The sequence below is a fragment of the Arachis hypogaea genome, chromosome 11 (assembly GCF_003086295.3).
Source record: "Arachis hypogaea cultivar Tifrunner chromosome 11, arahy.Tifrunner.gnm2.J5K5, whole genome shotgun sequence".
In the NCBI taxonomy this organism is placed as follows: Eukaryota; Viridiplantae; Streptophyta; class Magnoliopsida; order Fabales; family Fabaceae; genus Arachis; species Arachis hypogaea.
In genome coordinates this window covers 113724070-113731955 of record NC_092046.1, presented here as the reverse complement: position 1 = coordinate 113731955, position 7886 = coordinate 113724070, and the positions used below count along the sequence as shown (strand labels likewise).

Below are 7886 nucleotides of genomic sequence, written 5' to 3'. Positions count from 1 at the left end.
CAGAAAGCTTTTGGAACCCGATTAAGCTTGAGTACAGCTTACCATCCTCAAACAGATGGTCAATCTGAGAGGACGATCCAAACACTAGAGGATATGTTGAGAGCTTGTGTTTTGGACCAACCGACGAGTTGGGATCGGTATATGCCGTTAGTGGAGTTTGCATACAATAATAGTTACCATGCGAGCATCGGAATGGCTCCGTATGAGGCATTGTATGGGAGGAAATGTCAATCTCCACTATGTTGGTATGAAGCTGGAGAGAAAGGCTTGTTGGGGCCAGAAATGATAGCTGAAACCACTGAACAAGTCAAGAAAATCCGAGACAGGATGCTTACGGCGCAGAGTCGCCAAAAGAGTTACGCCGATCAGAGGCGGAAGCCCTTGGAATTTGAGGAAGGAGATCATGTTTTCCTGAAGGTTACTCCGACCACAGGAGTAGGTAGAGCGATTAAAGCAAAGAAGTTGAATCCTCGATACATTGGTCCATTTCAGATCCTGGAGAGGATTGGGCCGGTGGCGTATCGGATGGCTCTACCACTTCATCTTTCGAACCTGCACGATGTGTTTCACGTGTCACAGCTTCGGAAGTACACTCCTGATGCTAGCCATGTGTTAGAACCTGAATCAGTTCAGTTAAGAGAAGATTTGACGCTTCCAGTGGCTCCAGTTAGAATTGACGATACTAGTATCAAACGATTGCGTGGAAAAGAGGTTTCATTAGTCAAAGTGGCTTGGAGTCGAGGCGGTGTTGAAGAACACACTTGGGAACTTGAGTCGGAGATACGAACGGATTATCCGCACTTATTCTCAGGTAATTGAATTTGAATTTTGTGGGCAAAATTCCCAATTAGGTGGGTAGAATGTAAGACCCGGTTAATTAATGGTTAATTAACCCATAAATGAGAATTTATTCTAGAAAGCCAAAAATGTTATTTTTATAGCTAAATGTGATAGAGGAAATTGAGACGAGAATTTCGGTACCAATTTTATAGAAATCGGACCAAGATTGGACCGAATGGGCCAAACCGGACCAACCGGACCCAAAGTGGGCCCTTGGCCCAACATAACTAAACCAAAACCCTAGTTTTCAGCACTCTCTCTCCTCACACAACACCAAAACACGCTGAAAATTGAGATGGAAGGGGGAAGAACACTCTCTCAACTTCCTTCTCTCACTTGATCTTCAAACCACCATAACTTTTGATCTAGAGCTCCGATTGCCGCTCCGTTTGCGGCCACGCGTTCACCGCGGAGAGATCTACAAAACCCATACAATCAATCTTGAGGTAATCCACATTTTACTGTTCGAAATTCCAGCCCTTGATTTCGAGTTTCATGAGCAAAAATGTTGAGATTTTGGGTTCTTTGATGTTATAGGACCCAACTCTCTTGAAGGAGAAGGTTAATCTTGTCTCCTTGGACCTTGGGTGTGGTAAGATTCTCAACCCTAGTATAATTTGTTGTTCTATGATGTTTGGGTATTGAGATGTTGTGTATGGGTATGATGATTGTGGCTTAGGTTGTGTATATGTGAATATTGGAGCTTGATTGGTGATTTTGGAAAGCTTGGAAGAGGGTTTTGTGTGATAAAATCTGTTCTTGGAGGTGTTGATACCTTGAGAGCTTGTGGACAAGTGGTTTGGAAGTGCTCCGGTTGAGCTTGGGGAATCGGCTAAGGTATGGTTTTGGTTTCCCGTATCTAATATGTAATGTGGTAGGAAATACTTAGGCTAGAGGCCCTAAGATAGGCATTGAATTGTTGGTGTTGTTGAATGGTTGAAATATATGATGTGTTCATATATGTGATTATGAATATTGATGCCTTGATTGTGTGAAATATGAGAAATGCATGTTGTGATATATGCTTGATGGATGATTGAGGTTGAATTGATGGGTGGTACCATGTTGATGGTGAGTATGATATTGATTATGTATAATGATGGTTAATTGGAAATGGTATTATTGGAAATTGGGATGAGGAAGGATGTATGACATGATATTGTGTTTGTCCTTTAGCCATTTGATTGAGAAGTGTTAAAATGGTTGGATGTGGTTTTGGAAACCTTGGTAAAGTGTCAATGTGTGAGTTGAGGATGGCTTGTTGTTGATTTTGGTACATTTTGAATGATTTCAAAGAGAAGGGTTGAAATTGGCATGTTTGATTGATTTTGAAAAGAGTTGAAAGTGGCTTGTTTTGAAAATGGCACCTTGTGGTTTTGTATGAAAACATGGTTTTTGGGCATACTTTGACGGGACATAACTTGGACTACGGATCTCTGATTTGTGCCAAATCTGTTTAGAAATGAAATTGGATCCGGGATGTCCATGCCGTTCGAAGAACGGGTGAAAAACGATTTAAAATGAGGAAGTTATGTCCGTCGGAAGATTGGGGTTTGAATCTGTAAATTCTGCAGCTTTTAACTTAGAAAATTTTTAGCAGAATGACCCCTCGCGCGTAGGCGCACTTGGTGCGTACGCGCCGTTCTTCGAGAAAGCGCCATCCACGCGTGCGCGTACGCGTGGACCTGTTTTCATCCCAAAGTTGATTTTTGAGTTTTAAAAGCCAAATTTCATACTTCTAAGCCTCCGATCTCACCACTTATGTCTTAAATCATTATGATATGCCTAGCATGAGAAAAAGGGCTAGTGAATGTGGTAACTTGCGAGTGAAGCAAGGGAAAAATGAATGATCATTGATGATCAAAGATGATTATGTGAGATGCGGAGAATGGCGGTGGAAGTGCTTGTTGTGCCATGGGCCGAAGGGCCGTAATTGTTAATGAATTGGCTGGTTATGGATTTAACCGTGAGCCGGATGGCTAGATTATTGCCGTGTTACGGCGGAGCCATGTTTATGGCCAAGTATAAATGCATATATGATGTTGATTGAATTGTGAAGGTTTGCACTTCTACCATTGGAGATGAGGGTTTCCCTGGGTAGTAGCAATGGCTAGCCACCATGTGCTCCAGGTTGAGACTCGAAGCTCTTTTGACCCTATGTCGTAAGTGTGGCCGGGCACTGTGAAAGGCCCGGATGAGCTCGCCCCCATAAATATTCACCAGTGATGGTGATGGATAAATATTCACCAGTGAGGGTGATGGATATGGATCATGATTATGATCAAGTTTATGATGAGTATAACTCGAGTTGGGGATGCACGACAGAGGGACAGTCCAATGGCTAGCTACCAGGACTTGTCGGGTTGGCTCTATAACCGACAGATGATATCATCAGCCACTAGGGACAGGCATGCATCATAAGCATATTACATGAATTGTTTGAGATTGCCTATTTGACTGCATATTACTTGCTAATTGCCTAAATGCCTTATCTGTTCCTATTTGTAAATCTCTTGTCTGATATAACTGTGTTTGCTATATTATACTCCTGCTGGTGGTTGGGAGGTCTGAAGGAATTGGAAAGGGAAGTATTAGTTAGACTGAAGAATCTTTAGTCAGTTGCCACTTACGGTTTAGCTTGTTTATAAGCTTTGATATTATCTGGAGGAAGTTCTAGGATTGCCTTCGGCTTTCCTCTATTATTATGTATTATATATGTGGAAGCTGTTACCGTACTGGGGACCTCTGGTTCTCACCCATGCGGATTTTGTGGTTTTCAGATGCAGGACGCGAGGCTTCTCGTTGAGGCATGCTGGGGACTTCTGGATTAGCGAAGATTCTTGTTCTCGGGACTCTATCTTGATTTATATATCTTGTTTAGATACTTTTATCTCCATTAAATAATACAAACTGTGATGACTCCTTCTAGAGGGGATTTTGGAGATTAGGTTTTCGGTATTTGTGTCCCTTTGGGTTTTCCTTGGGGTTTTCCTTATTTTATCATATGTATATATTACTATGCTCGGACCGGTATCTTCGCAACCGGATTTTGAGTCTTGATATTCCTGTTTTTGGCACTCTTTGTATACATATGATCTTGCGTTAGCTTATCCTTTGCTCGTTGTGTTAGTGATCGGAGTGTTGCGCTTTCGAGTTGCGGTTTTTGTTTACCCCTTTTTTTTACAAGGCTCCTAGTTATAATCAATCATTCATACTACTATACGTACTAAATTTTTGTTTTAGAGGTCGTAATACCTTGCCATCTCTGAATTATGACTTAAGCATAAGTCTCTGTATGGTAGGGTGTTACAAAGAGAAACCAATTATGCAGAATGATGCAGTAAACCAGAAAATACTTTTCACTCAAGAGTCTCGGAGAAAAATAGAATTGTGTGTGTGATAAGTTTCTATTACAGACTTACTACTCTATTCTAACTTGGACTCACACTATTTGAAGGAGTAAATCCCTATAATAGTCCCTGAGATTCAGCGGATTACTCAATTTGGTCCCTAAGGTTCCAATTTCAACATAGTAGTCTTCCAGACTCAGCTCCGGACACCATAGTGGTCTCTGGATCGATTCCGGTGCTGACTCAGCTGACGAAGTGTTGATGTGGCACTCCTTTGCCACCCTGGAGGTTTCCAATAGCTAGATGACTTGGAAAGATTGTAATTGGACCCAATTTGGTCCCTTTCCCATTATAAAACCCTAATTTATTCTCAATGTTCAGATTGAGTTCCTTTTCTTCTTTTTCTTTTTCTTCTTCTTAATTGAAATTCTTTGATCATCTGCACTTATTAGACATTAATAAACTATTATGGAAAGTGGGAGCATTGCTTCAGGCAGTTTGATAAAGTTACCTTCGAATGGGTACTGTACGAAGACTACTAACCGTGGGAACACAACGCGCGTGCCGGAATGGTGTGGCTGTGGCTGCCATCCGGTTTTGCGATGTCTGGGACAGATTTGAATCTAAACAAACTTTTTTTTGGTTGTCCTAGTTATAATGTGAGTTAATTTGTTAGTGTTGTGTTAAGTTGTTAGTTCTTCTATTTTTTTCTGTAGCATATTTAAATTTTTTGTTTGTTTCAGAGAAATGGGAAGAGGTGGTGTGGGTGGTTTGTGTGGGTAGACACTAGGCAAGATGAAGGTGCCGAAAAACCAGAACTTATTAGTCAAAATGATGAACTGAAGCTAAACTTTGCCTGGAGATTAGCAAAGTTAGAAGATGATGTTAGGAGTAAAAAATGATTCTTTGTTGTAATATTCTGTAAAATTTGAATGCACTTTCTTGTTAGTTTATGTATTTAATGAATGAAATATATGAATGCAAAAATCTAAAGTTGTTATAATAATGTTCTTTTGTTGTTAGTTTATGTAATGAATGAAATATATGAATAAAAAAATCTGAAGTTGTTATAATGAAATATATGCAAAGTATTGATCCTGGAATTGCATCAGATTATGAATGATGCTTGATTCAAGTAATAAGTATAAAGAATGGAAATAATAAATCACCATAAGGAGTCATAATTATATAATCATCAATGTACAAGATACGAAACATAATGCAAAAAGAGTTATGTGGTATAATGTTTACCCACAGTCATAGCCATAGACTAAAAAATAACACTAAAGATTGAACATCTTTAGACTAAAAAATAACACTAAAGATTGAATATCTTTAATCAAACACTGTCTGAGTTTTTCACAAAAAATAAAGGTATATATATTTATATATATATACTGAAGACTTTAGATCATATATATATATAATGATCTAAAGTCTTCAGTTTTTTTCTTTGGAGCCTTGAATTTTGGAGTTGGTACAAATTTTATGTAGTTTGCCATCTTTGCTGTTGTTCTTGAACTAGCACCCCGCATTGAATTGACTGGGATAGATGATGCTAGCGGAGAAGACTTCTTTCTTTATGCCAAATTTAAAGGTCTTGTAGGGACAGCAACCTATGAAGGAAAAAAACAACACTAACTCCTTTTGTAAGAGATGCAGCACTTTTCCATGAGTTCCAATTGTAAGAGATGCAGCACTTTTACCATCATCATCATCATCATCCAAATACACCACTAACTCCTTGCCTACTAATACCTTTGGAATCGAAATACTATGCTCATAGTACACATCAACCACTCCTCCATTCTTCTTATCACAAATGATTATCTTTATTAGTTCCTTGTCACTACTTAATTTCTTTAAACCATTTTCCAAGCCTCTACCAGGAAGGATCCACCAGCAGTGCTTTATGTCAATGCATATACCAACATTCCTTCTTTATTTTTATTGAAATTTTCATAATATTGAGTAACTCATTCATCTACAAAAAATTATAGAAACATAACTTTAGAATGCAAAAATTTGATAAAAATTATTAGAGAAAAGGACAAATAGGTCCCTGACCTTTTGTCCCGCGGACATTTTTGTCCCTGACCATTGAAAAATACTTTTAAGTCCCTGACCTTCACAAAACTTGGGCGGATCAGTCCTTCCGTCCAAATGCCTCCGTCAAGGACTGATCCGTCCAAATGCCTCCGTCAAGGACTGATCCGTCCAAATGCTTCCGTTAGGGACTGATCCGTCCAAGTTTTGTGAAGGTCAGAGACTTAAAAGTATTTTTCAATGGTCAGGAACAAAAATGTCCGTGGGGCAAAAGGTCAGGGACCTATTTATCATTTTCTCAAATTTTTAAGATACAACAATATAATAACATTCCAATCCATGCAAGCATCTTTTTTAGGTACATTGAATATGGAGCTTATGGAAGGGATGCTATTTCTTGTGCAACACCTTTTATTCTTTTGTAGCATCAAATATAACCTTGATTATTACATGTATCTACCGCAATTTCTATTTTCAACTATTCAGATTTTACTTTATGTAAATTTTAAAGTACATATTCACTTTATGTAATTTTATCCTGTCCCTGTCCTATTAGAAAAAAAAATAATGTAAACCCCAATCCACCAAAAAATGTATGAAACCCTAGCAACTAAAGAAATGCTAACAATCTTCTGCATCAACGATATTAATAACACCACCATTGTACCAAATAATCACCTTTAAAAAAAATGAAGCTTACCTTCATTCACTCGATAATGCCGCATGACCTAGCTTCCAAGTGAGGAGAAGATGATCATACGCACTCCGTCAACGTCACTGTCGTCACGTGACACAAAGAATCCCAAGAAACTGACCTCTAATAGTTTTCCATCGAAGAAGGAAAAAAGAAGAAGAATAAGAACGAGAGTGAAAGTGTAGAAGACGAAAGAGTTCCTCTGTTTGATCAGGCTTATTTTGATGCAACTTTTACACCTAAACGGCATCGTTTTTCCCAAGAATGGGTGCCAAACCAAAACAGCATCATTTTGAGAACTTCCAGGGTGGCAAAGGAGTCCCACATCAGCACTCCGTCAGCTGAGTCAGCATCATAATTGACCTAGGGACCATTATGGTGCCCGGAACTGAGTCTGGAGGACTATTATGGTGAAATTGAAACCTCAAAGACCAAATTGAGTAATCCACTGAATCTCAGGGACTATTATAGGGATTTACTCCTATTTGAAGTACTTAGGTGACTTCTCCTAAGTCATTACTCTCTACACTCGCCCTCAAACTAAGGGTTGGAGCCTGTGAAACCCTGACTTTGTGAGCTAACTCTTCAAATGTAGTGACGAATAAGGGCTTGGTGAGTACATCTGCAACCTGAGAATGAGAAGGTATGTGCACTATTTTAACCAAACCTTTGTTAATTCTATCTCTAATATAATATAAGTCTATCGCAAAATATTTGTTGCGACTATGTAAGACTGGATTCTCAGATAACAGCACAACTCCAAGATTATCATAATACACAACTAGAGATGTTGGACTTGTAACTCTGAGCCCTAAGCAATTTTTGCACCCAGATAATCTCAGCTACTGCCTCTGCTAGGCATCGATACTCTGCTTCTGTTGAAGATCTACTGACTGCCTGCTGCTTTTGGCTACTCTAAAATATTGGATTTGGTCCTAGGTAGATGCAATAACCAC

At 39.1% G+C, this 7886-nt stretch overlaps 1 long non-coding RNA gene across 1 annotated transcript; it reads left to right on the top strand.

Annotated features, from left to right (window-relative positions):
* The first annotated feature begins 1377 nt into the window (after positions 1–1377).
* LOC140175965 (uncharacterized) lies at positions 1378–3902 on the top strand. The gene is made up of 3 exons (XR_011867081.1): positions 1378–1432; positions 1520–1677; positions 3621–3902. It is a non-coding gene; the product is annotated as an uncharacterized lncRNA (long non-coding RNA).
* The last annotated feature ends 3984 nt before the right edge of the window (positions 3903–7886 follow it).